The sequence below is a fragment of the Apostichopus japonicus genome, chromosome 12, assembly GCF_037975245.1.
Source record: "Apostichopus japonicus isolate 1M-3 chromosome 12, ASM3797524v1, whole genome shotgun sequence".
In the NCBI taxonomy this organism is placed as follows: Eukaryota; Metazoa; Echinodermata; class Holothuroidea; order Aspidochirotida; family Stichopodidae; genus Apostichopus; species Apostichopus japonicus.
The window spans coordinates 10,914,748-10,934,828 of NC_092572.1; the positions used below are offsets into that span (position 1 = coordinate 10,914,748).

Below are 20,081 nucleotides of genomic sequence, written 5' to 3' on the forward strand. Positions count from 1 at the left end.
CAGCCCTTATAACTCAACTTTGACTATCTCCCAAAATGGAACAAGACTGTTTCTTAGCTGTCACATAACTGTCACATAGCTGTCATATAGCTAAACCTATGAAACAATCTAAAGATTGCAGTTAGGTTTGTGTATGCTTTTAACAGTATGGTTTACAGTATGTTGAGACATGCGAGGCAGGGGATAAGAACTGAAGAAATTGAAACAAAAATATATCAAAATGCAATCGTACTAGAACTCTGTTATCTTGACGTCGTAATCTTTCATTTCGGCAGCATACCATCTCAATAACATGCCCCTAACTTGAGATATGTTTGATTGAATATGACCGTCCATCGCTGTATCATTTATACACTGTGCTGTATGCATTGGAAACTAGGTCAGATTACCGGCATTAGATGTTTCTTTTTGTGCCAGTCTTCACAACCTTTAAATAATGACAGCCCTTATAACTCAACTTTGACTATCTCCCAAAATGGAACAAGACTGTTTCTTAGCTGTCACATAACTGTCACATAGCTGTTATATAGCTAAACCTATGACACAATCTAAAGATTGCAGTTAGGTTTGTGTATGCATTTAACAGTATGGTTGACAGTATGTTGAGACATGCGAGGCAGGGGATAATAACTGAAGAAATTGAAACAAAAGTATATCAAAATGCAATCGTACTAGAACTCTGTCTTCTTGGCTTCGTAATCCTTCATTTCAGAAGCGTAGTCGGTCACATGTTTTTGCTGATGAAGAGAAAGAGAGATATGTCACATGATAAGGTAGCTCAAGGTAAAAGCTTCATTTTAAAGCACATTCCACTGTTAAAGACTCCATCAAGAGCTGGAGAATGATTGCACCGAAATGGAAGTTGTAATGGCTCAAAGCTGGTGTTCTATTTGCCAATCTTTACATCTCTTTTTGCCAATCGGACAACCAGAGAAATCTTGAAAAACTTTGCCCTAATATATACTTAACTTCCTATATTTGTTACTATGTAGCACAGTCTAAGGAATGATTTAGTACTCAAATTTTGTGTAGCGGTGGGAAGATTCTGTTTCTCTCATATAAGATTCGTATGGTTCCTGTGTAAAATATATATGGTTCCTGTGTAAAATACACATGGTTCCTGTGTAAAATACATATGGTTCCAGTATACAAATACATATGGCTCCTGTGTAAAACAACTGCTATGCATCTTTGCACTTGTAGAGCAATTTGCCCATTTTGTGACAGGATACCAGATAAATTATCCCTGCATGCACATGGTATCAGAGAGAGAGAAAATCTTATCTAATATTGCATATTTAAAATCATCTACATATTCATGAAATCTTTGAATGCAATTGGCATGTAACACAAGTGTACAAAATGACACCGAAAAACAGCATTTTCCCTGACCAATATCAAACCAGAGATTTATGGGTTTAATATGAAATATTGGAGAGGACAAACCTTTTTCTTTTTCGACAATGTCTTGTACTTCTCCGCCAAGACCTGGCTTATCTTTGTCTGGGAGAAAGAAGGATTTTTGTCTTTCACCGATTTTTGTTTGGCGGAGTAGTACTTGATATACGGGGTCAATGGTTTCTTTGGATACAGCTGTAAGTAGATGACAGATGCTAGGTTAAAACAAAGGATGGGAAAACATTCATATACCATTAATGATATCAGAGAACATTGAAAAACTAAGAATAATGGAGCAGTAGTTTTAAAGAACCTGTAAAATATGTTTTTAAAAGGTTAAGAATAACTTACTCTGAATAACTTACCTCGGGTCTGTCCTTTGAATTCTTCCACAGCCTGTATGGGGTGGGGCGAATGGGCCCAGTACCAAGTTCAGGGTGTTCCGTGCTTTAATGATATCATAGAAAATTGAAAAACTAAGAATAATGGAGCAGTAGTTTTAAAGAACCTCTAAAATATGTTTTTATATCGTTAAGAATAACTTACCTCGGGTCTGTCCTTTAACTGCTTCGCCAACCACAACATGTATGGCGTGGGGCGAATTGGTGATCGGCTACCGAACGGTTTTAGTTCGGGGTGTTCCGTGCTTTAATGATATCATAGAAAATTGAAAAACTAAGAATAATGGAGCAGTAGTTTTAAAGAACCTGTAAAATATGTTTTTTTAACGTTAAGAATAACTTACTCTGAATAACTTACCTCGGGTCTGTCCTTTGAATTCTTCCACAACCTGTATGGGGTGGGGCGAATGGGCCCAGTACCAAGTTCGGGGTGTTCCGTGCTTTAATGATATCATAGAAAATTGAAAAACTAAGAATAATGGAGCAGTAGTTTTAAAGAACCTGTAAAATATGTTTTTATAACGTTAAGAATAACTTACTCTGAATAACTTACCTCAGGTCTGTCCTTTGAATTCTTCCACAACCTGTATGGGGTGGGGCCAATGGGCCCAGTACCAAGTTCGGGGTGTTCCGTGCTATGACATCATAGAAAATTGAAAAACTAAGAATAATGGAGCAGTAGTTTTAAAGAACCTGTAAAATATGTTTTTATATCGTTAAGAATAACTTACTGTACCTCGGGTCTGTCCTTTAACTGCTTCGCCAACCACAACATGTATGGCGTGGGGCGAATTGGTGATCGGCTATCGAACGATTTTAGTTCGATGTGTTCCGTGCTTTAATGATATCATAGAAAATTGAAAAACTAAGAATAATGGAGCAGTAGTTTTAAAGAACCTGTAAAATATGTTTTTTTAATGTTAAGAATAACTTACTCTGACTAACTTACCTCGGGTCTGTCCTTTAACTGCTTCGCCAACCATCATCTTTGAATGCAATTGGCATGTAACACAAGTGTACAAAATGACACCGAAAAACAGCATTTTCCCTGACCAATATCAAACCAGAGATTTATGGGTTTAATATGAAATATTGGAGAGGACAAACCTTTTTCTTTTCGACAATGTCTTGTACTTCTCTGCCAAGACCTGGCTTATCTTTGTCTGCGAGAAAGAAGGATTTTTGTCTTTCACTGATTTTTGTTTGGCGGAGTAGTACTTGATATATGGGGTCAATGGTTTCTTTGGATACAGCTGTAAGTAGATGAGAGATGCTAGGTTAAAACAAAGGATGGGAAAACATTCATATACCATAAATGATATCATAGAAAATTGAAAAACTAAGAATAATGGAGCAGTAGTTTTAAAGAACCTGTAAAATATGTTTTTTTGACGTTAAGAATAACTTACTCTGAATAACTTACCTCGGGTCTGTCCTTTGAATACTTCCACAGCCTGTATGGGGTGGGGCGAATGGGCCCAGTACCAAGTTCAGGGTGTTCCGTGCTTTAATGATATCATAGAAAATTGAAAAACTAAGAATAATGGAGCAGTAGTTTTAAAGAACCTCTAAAATATGTTTTTATATCGTTAAGAATAACTTACCTCGGGTCTGTCCTTTAACTGCTTCGCCAACCACAACATGTATGGCGTGGGGCGAATTGGTGATCGGCTACCGAACGGTTTTAGTTCGGGGTGTTCCGTGCTTTAATGATATCATAAAAAATTGAAAAACTAAGAATAATGGAGCAGTAGTTTTAAAGAACCTGTAAAATATGTTTTTTTAACGTTAAGAATAACTTACTCTGAATAACTTACCTCGGGTCTGTCCTTTGAATTCTTCCACAACCTGTATGGGGTGGGGCGAATGGGCCCAGTACCAAGTTCGGGGTGTTCCGTGCTTTAATGATATCATAGAAAATTGAAAAACTAAGAATAATGGAGCAGTAGTTTTAAAGAACCTCTAAAATATGTTTTTATAACGTTAAGAATAACTTACTCTGAATAACTTACCTCAGGTCTGTCCTTTGAATTCTTCCACAACCTGTATGGGGTGGGGCCAATGGGCCCAGTACCAAGTTCGGGGTGTTCCGTGCTATGACATCATAGAAAATTGAAAAACTAAGAATAATGGAGCAGTAGTTTTAAAGAACCTGTAAAATATGTTTTTATATCGTTAAGAATAACTTACTGTACCTCGGGTCTGTCCTTTAACTGCTTCGCCAACCACAACATGTATGGCGTGGGGCGAATTGGTGATCGGCTATCGAACGATTTTAGTTCGATGTGTTCCGTGCTTTAATGATATCATAGAAAATTGAAAAACTAAGAATAATGGAGCAGTAGTTTTAAAGAACCTGTAAAATATGTTTTTTTAACGTTAAGAATAACTTACTCTGAATAACTTACCTCGGGTCTGTCCTTTAACTGCTTCGCCAACCATCATCTTTGAATGCAATTGGCATGTAACACAAGTGTACAAAATGACACCGAAAAACAGCATTTTCCCTGACCAATATCAAACCAGAGATTTATGGGTTTAATATGAAATATTGGAGAGGACAAACCTTTTTCTTTTTCGACAATGTCTTGTACTTCTCTGCCAAGACCTGGCTTATCTTTGTCTGCGAGAAAGAAGGATTTTTGTCTTTCACTGATTTTTGTTTGGCGGAGTAGTACTTGATATATGGGGTCAATGGTTTCTTTGGATACAGCTGTAAGTAGATGAGAGATGCTAGGTTAAAACAAAGGATGGGAAAACATTCATATACCATAAATGATATCATAGAAAATTGAAAAACTAAGAATAATGGAGCAGTAGTTTTAAAGAACCTGTAAAATATGTTTTTTTGACGTTAAGAATAACTTACTCTGAATAACTTACCTCGGGTCTGTCCTTTGAATTCTTCCACAGCCTGTATGGGGTGGGGCGAATGGGCCCAGTACCAAGTTCAGGGTGTTCCGTGCTTTAATGATATCATAGAAAATTGAAAAACTAAGAATAATGGAGCAGTAGTTTTAAAGAACCTCTAAAATATGTTTTTATATCGTTAAGAATAACTTACCTCGGGTCTGTCCTTTAACTGCTTCGCCAACCACAACATGTATGGCGTGGGGCGAATTGGTGATCGGCTACCGAACGGTTTTAGTTCGGGGTGTCCCGTGCTTTAATGATATCATAAAAAATTGAAAAACTAAGAATAATGGAGCAGTAGTTTTAAAGAACCTGTAAAATATGTTTTTTTTTAACGTTAAGAATAACTTACTCTGAATAACTTACCTCGGGTCTGTCCTTTGAATTCTTCCACAACCTGTATGGGGTGGGGCGAATGGGCCCAGTACCAAGTTCGGGGTGTTCCGTGCTTTAATGATATCATAGAAAATTGAAAAACTAAGAATAATGGAGCAGTAGTTTTAAAGAACCTCTAAAATATGTTTTTATAACGTTAAGAATAAATTACTCTGAATAACTTACCTCAGGTCTGTCCTTTGAATTCTTCCACAACCTGTATGGGGTGGGGCCAATGGGCCCAGTACCAAGTTCAGGGTGTTCCGTGCTATGACATCATAGAAAATTGAAAAACTAAGAATAATGGAGCAGTAGTTTTAAAGAACCTGTAAAATATGTTTTTATATCGTTAAGAATAACTTACCTCGGGTCTGTCCTTTAACTGCTTCGCCAACCACAACATGTATGGCGTGGGGCGAATTGGTGATCGGCTATCGAACGATTTTAGTTCGGGGTGTTCCGTGCTTTAATGATATCATAGAAAATTGAAAAACTAAGAATAATGGAGCAGTAGTTTTAAAGAACCTGTAAAATATGTTTTTTTAACGTTAAGAATAACTTACTCTGAATAACTTACCTCGGGTCTGTCCTTTAACTGCTTCGCCAACCATCATCTTTGAATGCAATTGGCATGTAACACAAGTGTACAAAATGACACCGAAAAACAGCATTTTCCCTGACCAATATCAAACCAGAGATTTATGGGTTTAATATGAAATATTGGAGAGGACAAACCTTTTTCTTTTCTGACAAGGTTTTAAATTTCTCGGAGAGCACCTGACTAATCTTTGTCTGCGAGAATGAAGGATTTTTCTCTTTCATCGCTTGTTGTTTTGAAGAGTAGTATTGAAAAAAGTAGTATTGTCAGGGGTTTTTGGGGATGTAAATAGTGCTGTTAACCATAACAAGGGTTTCTGTGGCAATTTCTGTGGCCGTCTTGTACTTCTGAATCTAAAAAGAGCAAGGACTGAACGGTAGTCATCGGGGATCCAATTTCAAAAGTTGATTTCGAAGTTGAATCGAAAATCGCGTGATTTTAGTTGCCAGTTGAATCGTGTGTTGAATCGCGCAGATGTGACCCGGGCTTAAAGAATTTGTATAGAAATGATGTGGTGTGAACACTCAGCAATATCACCTTTACAATTAAAAGAAAAACACCAAACAATTGAACCCCAAGACAAAGATGTAAAACAAATAAAAGGAATAATTTAATTAGCAGAGATGATCATTTACACACCAACTTTTTGGACCTTGGCAGCCCCTTCTTCTCCTCCAGCATCAGTAGGGCACTGACTTCTTTTGCGACCTGTAAGAGAACATCCATTAATAAATAGATTCTGAAGGGATACTTTCTTGGACACTATAATCTGTCGTTCATATCATTTTATTTTCTGATCTTGTTTATACTTTGAGCAATTTTACAGTTGGTGTGGATTGAAATTCATAACACAATAATTTTCCAAACATTTAAACTAATCTGACTTTTTCCGATACGTGGTGTCACAATGAAATGCCCTAATGCTCTTCCATTAAATAATCATACTAAATGCCTTTGAAGTTAATTTCATGTTTATACTGGCTTCTGCTAGAAGAGTTAGAAGCACCTTGTCGTACGAGGAGTGACCCTCATGAAACAGCAAGTATTGGGTGTGATATCCTCTCAATATCTGCATGTGCTAGTTAGTCAAGTCACCATTCACTGTACCTGGCAAAGTATTAAAGGCACTGAAGACTCGCCCCAAACCGTGTGCCGCCCTCTGAATATGTTAACTTTCTGATGCTTGCAAGGGAAGTTTTCTTCTTGTCGCTACAAAATGCAGACAGTAATGAAACGTGATACCTTGTTATCTCTTATCAAGACCTGAGATGTCCATCGCTGCTATGGACACTGTGTTGTGGGTATTGACCGTAGCTGTATGTACTGACTGTACACTAGTGTCTAATTACCGACGGTAGCAAGCTGTGTGTGTATTTTCTGGGATCGATGGTGGTGTCTATAACACTTCTGTTACACCTCATTCGAAACTAGGTCAGATTACCGGCATTATAGACGTTTCTTTTTGCGCAAGTCTTCACACCCTTTAAAGGTGAAAAGTATGGAATTTGGAATTTACTTCGCTCCTCGCTTACCTGTCTCCTCACAACCTTAGCACCTCATTCTTTTAAGGTACTGTAGTAGGTCCACTGTTGAGCTACAAATGAGACAAACCTACCCAGATTCACCCAGTTATTAAACATTTGTTGATTACACTGCAATAACTATTAAGAATTACATAAGTCTTTGTTAGTTATTTCTGATCCTATCATTTTGATTAGTTTACATACTCAGGGCAAATATTTCAAAGATTTTTTCTGGTTATCCCTCAGACAACCAAGTCTTACCTTGTGGTTGTAAACAACATGTAGCAAACCAACAAAGAAAGACCAATATGTTACATTCATTGTAGGAGAGATAGAGATTGAGTGTAGGTTTGCTTAATAGAACACCAGCATTGGGGGAGGGGGGTTTCATAGTCCTACCTGTATTTGTGTTTCGACTCAGTATCTCCAAAGTGATTTTAGTTGCGATTTGAATCGCGTGTTGAATCGCGCAGATGTGACCCGGGCTTAAAGAATTTGTATAGAAATGATGTGGTGTGAACACTCAGCAATATCACCTTTACAATTAAAAGAAAAAAACCAAACAATTGAACCCCAAGACAAAGATATAAAACAAATAAAAGGAATAATTTAATTAGCAGAGATGATCATTTACACACCAACCTTTTGGACCTTGGCAGCCCTTTCTTCTTCATCAGCATCAGTAGGGTGACTTCTTTTGCGACCTGTAAGAGAACATCCATTAATAAATAGATTCTGAAGGGATACTTTCTTGGACACTATAATCTGTCGTTCATATCATTTTATTTTCTGATCTTGTTTATACTTTGAGCAATTTTACAGTTGGTGTGGATTGAAATTCATAACACAATATTTTCCAAACATTTAAACCAATCTGACTTTTTCAGATACGTGGTGTCACAATGAAATGCCCTAAGCAAAATGCAACACCGAATGTTTTCTCTTCCTTCAAATAATCATACTAAATGCCTTTGAAGTTAATTTCATGTTTATACTGGCTTCTAGAAGAGTTAGAAGCACCTTGTCGTACGAGGAGTGACCCTCATGAAACAGCAAGTATTGGGTGTGATATCCTCTCAATATCTGCATGTGCTAGTTAGTCAAGTCACCATTCACTGTACCTGGCAAAGTATTAAAGGCATTGAAGACTCGCCCCAAACCGTGTGCCGCGCTCTGAATATGTTAACTTTCTGATGCTTGCAAGGGAAGTTTTCTTCTTGTCGCTACAAAATGCAGACAGTAATGAAACGTGATACCTTGTTATCTCTTACCAAGACCTGAGATGTCCATCGCTGCTATGGACACTGTGTTGTGGGTATTGACCGTAGCTGTATGTACTGACTGTACACTAGTGTCTAATTACCGACGGTAGCAAGCTGTGTGTGTATTTTCTGGGATCGATGGTGGTGTCTATAACACTTCTGTTACACCTCATTCGAAACTAGGTCAGATTACCGGCATTATAGACGTTTCTCTTTGCGCAAGTCTTCACACCCTTTAAGGGTGAAAAGTATGGAATTTGGATTTTCTTTTAAGGTACTGTAGTAGGTCCACTGCTGAGCTGCAAATGAGACAAACCTACCCAGATCCACCCAGTTATTGTACATTTGTTGATTACACTGCAATAACTATTAAGAATTACATAAGTCTTTGTTAGTTATTTCTGATCCTATCATTTTGATTAGTTTACATACTCAGGGCAAATATTTCAAAGATTTTTTTCTGGTTATCCCTCAGACAACCAAGTCTTACCTTGTGGTTGTAAACATCATGTAGCAAACCAACAAAGAAAGACCAATATGTTACATTCATTGTAGGACAGATAGAGATTGAGTGTAGGTTTGCTTAATAGAACACCAGCATTGGGGGATGGGGGTTTCATAGTCCTAGTACCTGTATTTGTGTTTCAACTCAGTATCTCCAAAGTGATGAATGGCAGTAACAGTTTCTTATTTACCTGATTCGAGGTATTTAAGCTACAATGCACTCTTTATTGAAGTAAAGTAAACAACCAGCTATCCGCCAGACGACCTCCAAACGCTGATTTGGGTTTCACAAACAGAAAGTTGGTAGTCTCGGATGACTTTGCCCTGCATGCTGGAACACATTGCTTTGATAGTTTAGTAGCCTACTGTCTTACAACCACAGTGGCAAATCACTGATGTTTGCTTTCAGACGATTCTGGCTAATTTTGCATTGATACTGAAGGTGGGAAGCTGATTGTCACATCTGTATTGATCATCATTTTTACATAATTTATAACAATGGATTTATCAGGTTTGGTTACTGTCTCTACACTAGGACTCCTGCCAGGCGAAAGTGTGGTATATTAGATACATTATGTGTACAGTGTGTATGTATGTGTACGTATACCTATTTACTCATTTTGTGATCTAACGACCAATTGCAGATCAGACTCTGTCTCAGCTCAGTATTGGACACAATGGGCCGGGAGGGGGTTGGGGATGCAGTCAATGGAAAATACATTTCTGAGCCAGAGACAAACTGAGATGTGTCTTGTTCATAGTGGCAATTAAGTAATAGCATTGCCTAACTTAAGTAAGTTGCAGTTGGCTTGATAGATTAAGCCAAGACAAAAATAAGTTTAATCAATTATAAGGAGAGTACAGTAGGCCTACTCGATGCCAGTTATTTGTGAAGGATCCTCAACCCTAGTATCGTGAATACAGAGCTACAATCTCACCCAGCAAACTGCAAGTTTTTTCGTAGATTTTTGTAGCAGATAAAACTTGTTAGATCCTCTACAAAAACGTAAATGTAGGGTTATAGTACACCCTGTGTCCTGAGAACCCAAAGCCTGATTGAAGACCTCATAAATACTTGTAAAGTTGTATAGAAACAAAAGCTTCGGTTCTCACATTTGTCATGTTTGTTTGAGGCAAAGATAAGAATCTACACCGAAAATTAACCAGAAATCGATTAAGAGTTTCTTGACCTATGGGTCAATCCATGCCAAATCAACAGATTTTTGGGTCTATTCCACGTCTACCCTCTCAGAATCGCCTGAAATTGATATGGTGTCTTGCCATATGTCTCAAAGGATGAAATTGGGCCAAAAATTTTTGCAACTATTTGGTTGCCAGGATACGGCCCAGCCTAGCAACCAAATCCAGATTGCATTTTAAGAGCCCTAAATTTGTGTCAAGTTTGGAGGCATCTTTTGCATAAATGTAAAGTATTTTATATCTGATATTGCAGATATTGTGGAAGACATGTGACCTGTCTTCGAATTTAGCTAATTTGGAGGAAAATTTACAGTCTCAATTTTTCGTAACAAGTAATTAAAATGGCAGAAAATGAGATAAGGGCCTTTTCTGGCCCTACTTTGAGTGTGCTCTATATTCACAAGCAAAAGCATGTTTGAGTTTTAATTTGCATAGGATCTAATTGTCCAGTGGTAGTTGTACGAGAAAAGTGCGAAAAAAAGTCAAGCGGGTCGTACGTTTTACAAACAGCACCCTCAAACTTAAGAAATCTCACTTCTGGCCCTAATTGGGGGTCCAATTTGGGCCTGTGGGTAAATTTCAATTTTGCTTTAAATACCATTTTTCAGGAGTGTATTGACCCTTTTTTTGAAAGTCAAGTCAAAAAGTTGTGTATTTTGTGTTATCTACTCAAATTTACGACTCGAAAATTGCAAAAATCACTCGGTTCATATGTATGAAAATGCTTGCACAAGCCGATTTTATATGATGTATACTGATGTCTATTGGATAAATAGCTGCTCAACCAGTCAAGGGTTGTTTCCCTTACACCATACAAAGATAATTTACTTAGCAAAATGGTATGGTCAATAGTATCAAATGCCTTGGAGAGATCAAGGAACACTCCAATACATATTTTGGTATTATCAAGACTAGTACATATTTTTTTCAATAGCATTTGCCAAAGCAAGTTGTGTAGAATGCTTTGGGCGGAAGCCATATTGATCATTGCACAGGATATTAAATTTGGTTAGAAACTTAAAGATTGTACATAAGCCTTTCAATAATTTTTGAAAAACATGATAATAAAGAAATAGGACGGTAATTTTCATATACATCTTGGTCACCTTTTTTAAAAATTTGTATAACCTTAGCAATCTTTAGCTTATCTGGAAATGTACCAGAAGTAAAAGATAAATTGCAAATATAAGTCAATGGATTGGCGATAAAGTGAATAACATTTCTTATTATATCTGGTTTAAAATCGTCATATCCCGCTGCTTTTTTTGGTTTCAGGCTGGAAATAGCAACTATTGAAAGTTCTTCCTCACTGACAGGATTAATGAACATAGCTTGACTGTTTCTGTTATTATTATGAATAAGATATTCTGTACTACTAAATATTTGTAATATTTCTTGCAAGTGAGGATCCAATGTTTACAAAATATTTGTTAAAGTAGCTGGCAATGTCATTCTCGTTGCTGATTTCTTGATCACCAGTTTTAAAAGCAGCAGGATATCCACCTTTTTTTCGGTTGGTGTTTAGAACTTCGTTAATTGTATTCCAAGTTACACTTATATTATTTCTATTATTGCACACAGTGCAATATATTTCTATTATTTCTATTATATTTCTATTATTCTATTATTATATTCTATTATTCTATTCTATTATTTCTATAATATTTCTATTATTGCACACAGTGCACCACTTGTATCATTAAGCAATATAATATAAAGAAACGAAGAAACTATTAGTTTTTCTTGATGGTGGAGTGAGGAATTTATTAATCATGTTTGTGTGTTAAAACAATTGCTTCTGAAGCAACCAGGTATAGTGATGCCCACTACACCTGTACATTCTCAATATGAGTAGATCGTAAAAACTGATATTTTTAATGTCATAAATAAACTTTTAGAAAATCATACTGAACACATGTTCACCAATTCTGTTGTTTGTGTTCTCCTTTACATTCTACTTTTGCACACCACTTACAGCACTCCGCTTGGGGATGTAAGTAGTGCTCTTAACCATAACAAGGGCTTCCTTTGCAATTTCGCTGGCTGTCTTGTACTTCCGAATCTTAAAAGAACAAGGCAAAGAAACCTTTAGAAAATCATACTGAACACATGTTCACCAATTCTGTTGGTTGTGTTCTCCTTTACATTCTACTTTTGCACACCACTTACAGCACTCTGCTTGGGGATGTAAGTAGTGCTGTTAACCATATCAAGGGCTTCCTTTGCAATTTCTCTGGCTGTCTTGTACTTCCGAATCTAACAAGAACAAGGAACAAGGCAAAGAACAAGAAATGAACACAAAATATAAACGCAGAATACATCAAATATCAGTGCAGAATACATTAAATATCTACACAAAATATCAACGCAGAATACACAATATCAACGCAGAATACAAAAAAAATATCAAAGCAGCATAATGCATTTCTATCTGGATCAAGAAATCATGCTAATAGGTATGAACAATACAATGGTAGTCATCGGGGATCCAATTTTTGTGACAGCAACCAAAATCAGCTTTGGTGGTCATCTGTCCAGGTATTTGACCCAGGAGCTTCCTAAAAAGTTAAAAACTACCTTGTTTGATCCCTCCCTCCCTCTGCCTCCCTCAGCCCTCTCTTCCAGCTGTTGTGTAGACTCTCTTCACAACTTCATAGAATAGTGGATACATCTGTCAACAAAGCTATGGCATATCTACTTACATCAGCTTGCATCAACTCCCACTCCCCCTGCCTTCCTCTCCCCTCTCTTCCAGCTGTTGTGTAGACTCTCTTCACAACTTCATAGAATAGTGGATACATCTTGTCAACAAAGCTGTTCCCATATCTACTTACATCAGCTTGTATCAACTCCCTCCCTCCCTCTAACTCCATCTCGCCTATCTTCCAGCTGTTGTCTAGACTCTCTTCACAACTTCATAGAATAGTGGATACATATTGTCAACAAAGCTGTTTCCATATCTACTTACATCAGCTTGTATCAACTCCCTCCCTCCCTCTGCCTCCCTCTCCCATCTCTTCCAGCTGTTGTCTATACTCTCTTCACAACTTCACAGAATAGTGGATACATCTGTCAACAAAGCTATACCCATATCTACTTACATCAGCTTGTATCAACTCCCACTCCTTTGGGTGCACTACGACGTTGTCACAGAATGTTAGCACCAATCAAAATAGATCTCAGAAAAGATTTAGGATTTCAGCCAATCGTAGGCATTTCCTGGATAAACAACATGTCTGCGCCCTTGTGTAAACTTATGCCGACTGGTTTCAGTGGTGTACATGGACTTAAGTTAGTAATAGCCAAGGCCTAAACTTACAGTCCCATTATTACGCTGAACAACCAAAGTGAAACCTTCAGTTCCTAATTTTGATATGAACGCAATGCATGTGTGCCCGGTGACTGTGCTAAGGACTACCAAGTAAAGTGGTCGGATTTTCACAGAATAACGTTTTTGCGTGACTTGACAATTCGTCCATATGACTTCAAGTTACACACTGAGACATGAGACTGGACTAGGTTAGGCCCTAATAATTAAATAGGCAAAGGCCTAACACTTAATGTTAACGTTTACAGCTCGTATGGCACCTGTACCTAATTATCTGAAACGAAACTCATGATGAGGGACGTGTGGATGTTTCAGGCAGGTTTGTCTAGGCTACAGTCATACGTTTGTTGAAACAAGATGATATTAATTATTCCTACTTCCCCGTAATATTTCAGAAATATAGATTTGAAGACAAACAATGGTCTGATTGAGATATTGAAATGCAATGGTCTCCAACTGTGTAAACTCATTGAACTTCAATAGGCCTGTACATGTTATGATATTCATTGTAAATTGTGATTGGCCATTAATAACATTGTCTGCAAAAAAACAATTTTACAGGTTGAACAAGATTATTCTTCCCCTGATGAAATTCTTCCCAAAATCTGTGGGCTGTCTGGAATGCAATGTATTTTCCATATAGACCAAACATAGACCAAATTGATTTCTTTCTTTTTGGAACTTGTTAGGCCATTATATAATCTGTTCTGGTGATGCAGAATTCATTCAGCAGGTGGTTCAATTCCATCAACAGATATCATACAGTACAGCCAAACAGTTTCCAAAAGGAAGGTCAAGTATTCGGCACCATCATGAGACGTGTAACAAAAGGAATTACAGGAGTTTTCAGTGGCAAAGCTCTCGTTGAATTCCCTCACATTGTCTACATAGGAATTTTCTCTGTGATAATCTCGCTTTCTAGTGTCCATCACTCTACACAGCAAATGTGGATGGTAGGGGTAATTTTAAAGTAATCATGACTTCATTATAGACCATGCACTGGTGTTCCAATGAAAGACTCAAAAGCTTACTTCAGATTAAACAACAACAAAAACTGTAAAAGGAAACATGTTTGGATGTTGCCATCTCATACTTTGGAGCAACTGGAACAGATAACTAATACAAGAACATGACAAGAACAGCTTTCAGCAAACTGGTTATCCACCAAAAGCCCATGTGTATGGTAATGCCTGTAGTTAGTGGACCTGAAGTTTCCCATCGGGATGCTCTGTAGGCCCATATGCTTAAACAAAAGAAATTTTGATTACACCACTTTTGGCATACATTTCTCATCAGAAACAAATTGTTGAAGTATGCAAATATTACAGCATGTTGGCATGGCTGAGCTAACAATGGATGATTTTGAGCACCTCTTGTAAAGCCAATGTGTTCATAAGCACCATTAGATGACTGGATATAAACCCATATTTTCACTTGTATTCCATTTTTGCTTAACTTTGCAATTCACCACCCCAGATAAAGTTATTATGAACAATATTAATCTTGTATAATGTTCTCCATATTTTCTCCCTTAGTATTTGCTATTCTGTGTTCCCCAGTTTTCCATTAAGGACATACATTAGTCACTGAATCACATATATCATCTGTCTAATTTTTGTCCATTTTAGGGCACTGTACCACCCCAGAAGTGTTTAATACTGAAACTGGTAAATGGAAAGTGGTGGACACAGCATACATAAGCCTATCGAGGAACATTACCTCAAAAAGTGCTGGTACTTTATGAATAATTGGATTCATATCCACATACTGTTGAGTTTATGTTGTGCATAGTGAGTGTGTCTGTAAACTAGAAGGTGAGGTTGATCTCATATAGAATGGTATATCAAGGCAGTGTCCAGTATAAAGGAGACTTCAACTGCAATAGCAATTATCTCTTGATAATATATTACAAAATGACCATATGTGAGGAAGTGAGTGGGGTGGGAATTGGGGACAGCATTTATACATACTGTAAATTGGTGTCACTGTTCCAGTGGCCATGTAAAGGTCTCTTGGAATTTCTTTATATAGATATATTATGAATATATAAATTATATTACATATTTCTTTCAATATAGAGGCCTGGTAAAGAAAGTAGATACAGTATGCATTGAGAGTGTTTCAAGTAAATCACTAATTCCAGGTGGGGTTCCTCTTAAAGGTAAATTATATTGGTTCCAACTATGATAGATATTCAAATATGGTCACCTTTGGTCAAAATTCTTAAACTTTTTTTTATTACTGTACAAACTTCGAGGAAATTTCCTAACTGGGACATTTAGTCATCTTGTGTGTTCCTTAACAATTTCTGAAACAGTTTGTATGGTAAAGATCTCCAGGAAAGTACTTTTTGAAAACTTCTAGCAGTTATAGCATGCTTTAATTTGGGGCCTATACTGACTACCTTTAAAGCCAAAAGTTTGACTAATCTCTGTGCCAAAATACCCCCAAAAGTATGGACAAGTATTGTTATTCTATAGTGGCTGACACTGGGAACCACCACCTGTCAGTCAGCACTTTTTAGTACTTTAGGGTGGAGGTTGAGGGGCTGGGGGTATCTGACTAAAACTGAGAGGTGTTGCCAATTAGAAGCATAAACACAGTATGTCTTCTGGGAAACAATATTATTGATAATGTTACAAGCAAATCATTTAAAACAAAGAAGAAATGGAAAAATAGTGACTTAACTTTAAACATGAAGGTAACCTATGGGTGTTCTCTCCTGACCAATGCAGTAAGTAAAAGGCACCTCTCAGTATGTGAAATGATTGTGTTTATTCCATGGTTTTAATTTGTTCTTTTTTAATTGAGAACTAGCCATCCATCATAGCATCATCATAGCATATGAGTAAGAGCATAAACTTCCAGAAATAAGGACAAATTCATTGAATTCAATGCTTTATACTCATGGTTTCGTGGGCAATGACTTTGTGTAATACCCTGTAATACCCAGGACACCTTGAAGCAGGAGCCACGACAAAGCAAAAACATGAGAAATGATCTGCAGAAAGTTATGAACAGTTGTTGATTTTTTTTTAACTTCCTGAAATCTACGAAATATATTGTATTGCTTCCTAACTATTCGTTTATTTTACTACACTTTATTCATAAAGGCACCAATTCAATGCAAAGTGTGTTACTTGAAATGCCTCGACGATGGAAACAGTTGCTGACAACATCTGAAGTACGGTGGTTTGGAGCATTCAGTGTTTATGCGGTCCAAGCATGTTGCAGCATTTGTTGGTGAAATAGTGAACCATGATAACTTGCACACATCCATTAAGAAAAGCGGAGGGGTGAGGTGGGGGACGGTGGGCGGGTCGATAGTGTCAGGTACACCAATCCATGGGCAACTTAATGTATAAATGCCTTTTATTATTATTATTATTATTCATCGTCATTTTTTGTTGTTGGTGAAATAGTGAACCATGATAACTTGCACACATCCATTAAGAAAAGCGGAGGGGTGAGTTGGGGGAGGGTGGGCGGGTCGATAGTGTCAGGTACACCAATCCATGGGCAACTTAATGTATAAATGCCTTTTATTATTATTATTATTCATCGTCATTTTTATTGTTGTTGTTATTATTGTTGTTGTTGTTTTAACTATTATTACTTTTATTATGATTATCGTCATTGTCATCCTCATCATTCTTATTGTTATTATTATAATTGTTGTTGTTGTTGTTACTATGATTACTTTTATTATTATTATTATCGTCATTATCATCATTCTTATTATTATTGTTGTTGTTACTATTACTATCGTCATCATCATCGTTATCATGATTATTATTATTATTAGAAAATCATCGTTGTCGTTGTCATCATTATTACTATTATTAAGTCTTCGGAGGGGTGGAGTGGTATAGGCAGCTGGGATTGTAATGAATTTTACAGTACATTTCAATCAAGTTTATTTCAAGCTCCTTATCACATCTTTTCTCTTACCCTATATATTCATATTTTGTGTACCTCGTGTATTTTTACATTTACTATAGTTTTGGTTTGAAATAAAAAGAATGAAATAGAAAGGTCTGCGTCATTGTTTTCAGTTCCTGTAGTTCTCAGAAACAGGCCTTTTTTTATTCTTTGCCAAAGGCTGAAGAAATCAATGCGATGGTGATTGTGTGTGTGTGTGTGCGTGTGTGTGTATGTGACACTTTCTTGTAAACACGATATCTCAATAATTGAAGCTTTTATTTAACTCATGCTCTACATGTGGGTAACCCATAGAAGGGAAAAGATTACTATTGTTTTTGGTGGAGGTCAAAGGTCATTTGAGGTCACCAGAGGTTAAACTAAAAACCTCTAAAACTGCTTGTAAACACAATATCTTATAGGAACGGGTAACTTGGAAGGATTTCATACTTAGTATGTAGATGGCCCATATTGTGTAGAAGATCCCTATTATATTGGATGCGGATCAACAGTCATTTGAGGTCGACAGAGGTGAGAGTCTGAAAATCTTGTAAAAAAATTACTCTAAAAGTGAAAATGCGTTAATGTACAAACAAAGCACGTAGATTGCCTTTGGTGAGAACAAAATAGGTGTGGAATTTTATGCGTGTCAAATTTCCTTTGTAGTTTTCAGAAAACCCATTCCACGGTACCCAACATCGACCATACTGTCATCACATATATGTTTTTGCCCAACGATCATGATGCACAAGCCTATATCATTTCGTCGTCCGGATCAGGCATCCGTACAAAACTGTCGCAACGAAACCGGTGTACGCGCTGCATTTCGCATAAGTTGCCGAGGACGTCCTGTAGGTTCTCTCTGGCCAGTATCTTTGTAGTAAGCAATAAGATTTTGATATGTCAGGGGCCTCGGAGCCGGTACGGCAGGTCCGGCGACCAATATTCGATCACGGCGCAAAATAAATGAAAAAAGTAGGACTAAGAAAAAAAATGGCAAAAAATAAAGAACCAAAATGAAACAAGCAAGTAGGCTATAAATGTGACTACTCTGGCATGGCAGGGGTCTTGTTTTCAAGCTCGGGAAGTGCCATTTCCTGCAATCTGGGAGGCATTTTTTTCAAAATTTTCTCCATTGCGCTATGCGCCAACCATGGTGGCACGTTTGACCTACCAAACGTCCCCCGATAATTATGATAGATGGCCACACTGTGATCTGCCGTACCAATCCCAAATAGCTTCCGGCGCCCCTGTATATACTTGGTATTTCGATAATCCATATCAATTAAAGAACCCTATTGTTTTGGTGAAGGTCAAAACAGCCCAAACTGTGAATAACCTACAAACATGATATATCCAAATCTCTCAAGTTGAAATCAAAGCCCTAACAAAATATCTCCTATGGGCCCGGCAAGGAATCACTAAATCTTTCACTTTCTGGTTCTTATTTGCTCATTACTAGGCTGCTCATTGCCCTTTTGTAAATCATGTACTCATCCTTTAAGAAAAGTGAATAATAAAGAAAAATATCCAGTAGCACGGCTAATAAATGAGCAGTGATGTAAGATCGATGTTTCATCAATAGCTAACTACCGGATCAAAGTTCAGCAGGCTGATTCGAAATATACCAATAACAGATGAGAACAATTTGCGGAAGGAAGGAGTGCTTCTATATAAACCTTCACATGATCAGCAGCTATACACAATTATGCACATGTTTTGTAGCCTATATAGTCCAATACACCTGTTTTCTCAATGGTATTCCGTAAGAGTGGGGGCGGGGGGTCTTTGAAGGGTGGGAGGGTTCCGATCTTCTAATTTTATGGCTTAGTGGGTCACTAGTTCCCAAACATATTGGAGACGGATGCTCATACCATTTCTGGTTTAGAAGTTAAAAATGGTTATAGTGCTTAACTGGCCATATTTTCAAACTGAGGCTAAAAACCGAAAGGAACTTGCGGAACTTATAGTTTCTATGGAAAACTTCCCCACCTTCCAAACGAGTGTGATAACGTCACAGAATCACAGGAGAATGGCATGTCCAAAATATTAAAGTCTTAAAAGGATTGTCTGGTGGCCCAAAGAAGTTACCTTAAAAAATAGTAAATAATTTCCAAACATGTTGTCAAAGTATGAGAACGCTAATGTTGCGTTTGACAGAGAAACGATTTTTTAATCGTTATCGATAGCCATTTCAAATATGATTTGAACAGTACAATACGTGACGTCAGCTCTGCCATAGCAGATTGCGTCATAACCCACCCTCCGCACAGTACCTATACGGTAATCACAACCAAAACAGCGTTTGTATACAGATAAATTTCTTCCTTAATTTCCGGTGAAATTCCTTAAAAATTAGATATGTTTTCAAAAACTCCTTAAGCCGCCATGTACTTGATCGTTGGTTCCGTGGTCTTTGTGTAACACAAGGTAAATTTTAACAGCAGACTCTGAGTTGTTCAGGCTATACATCGCGCTATCCAGCTCCAACGCGAAAAATGTTCGCATGTAGGCTATACTCAAACGTTGACAATCGGACAGTTCTGCGAAGCCTAAGCTTCTCAGTGCTACATTCTGCTCTGACAACGATTCGATCAATTTCTTCAATAATTTCCGGTGAAATTTCTAATAAATTAGACATAATTTAAAAAACTCCTT

The 20,081-nt window shown here is 37.3% G+C and overlaps 1 protein-coding gene across 1 annotated transcript in view; it reads right to left on the reverse strand.

Annotated features, from left to right (window-relative positions):
* LOC139977024 (uncharacterized) overlaps positions 1-12,108 on the reverse strand; it is an 82,922-nt gene extending 70,814 nt beyond the window's left edge. Inside the window, exon 1 of the transcript XR_011796375.1 lies at positions 7,851-12,108. The gene's annotated coding sequence lies outside the window, so the exon portion shown is untranslated. The remainder of the gene's footprint in view (positions 1-7,850) is intronic.
* Between the last annotated feature and the right edge of the window lie 7,973 nt (positions 12,109-20,081).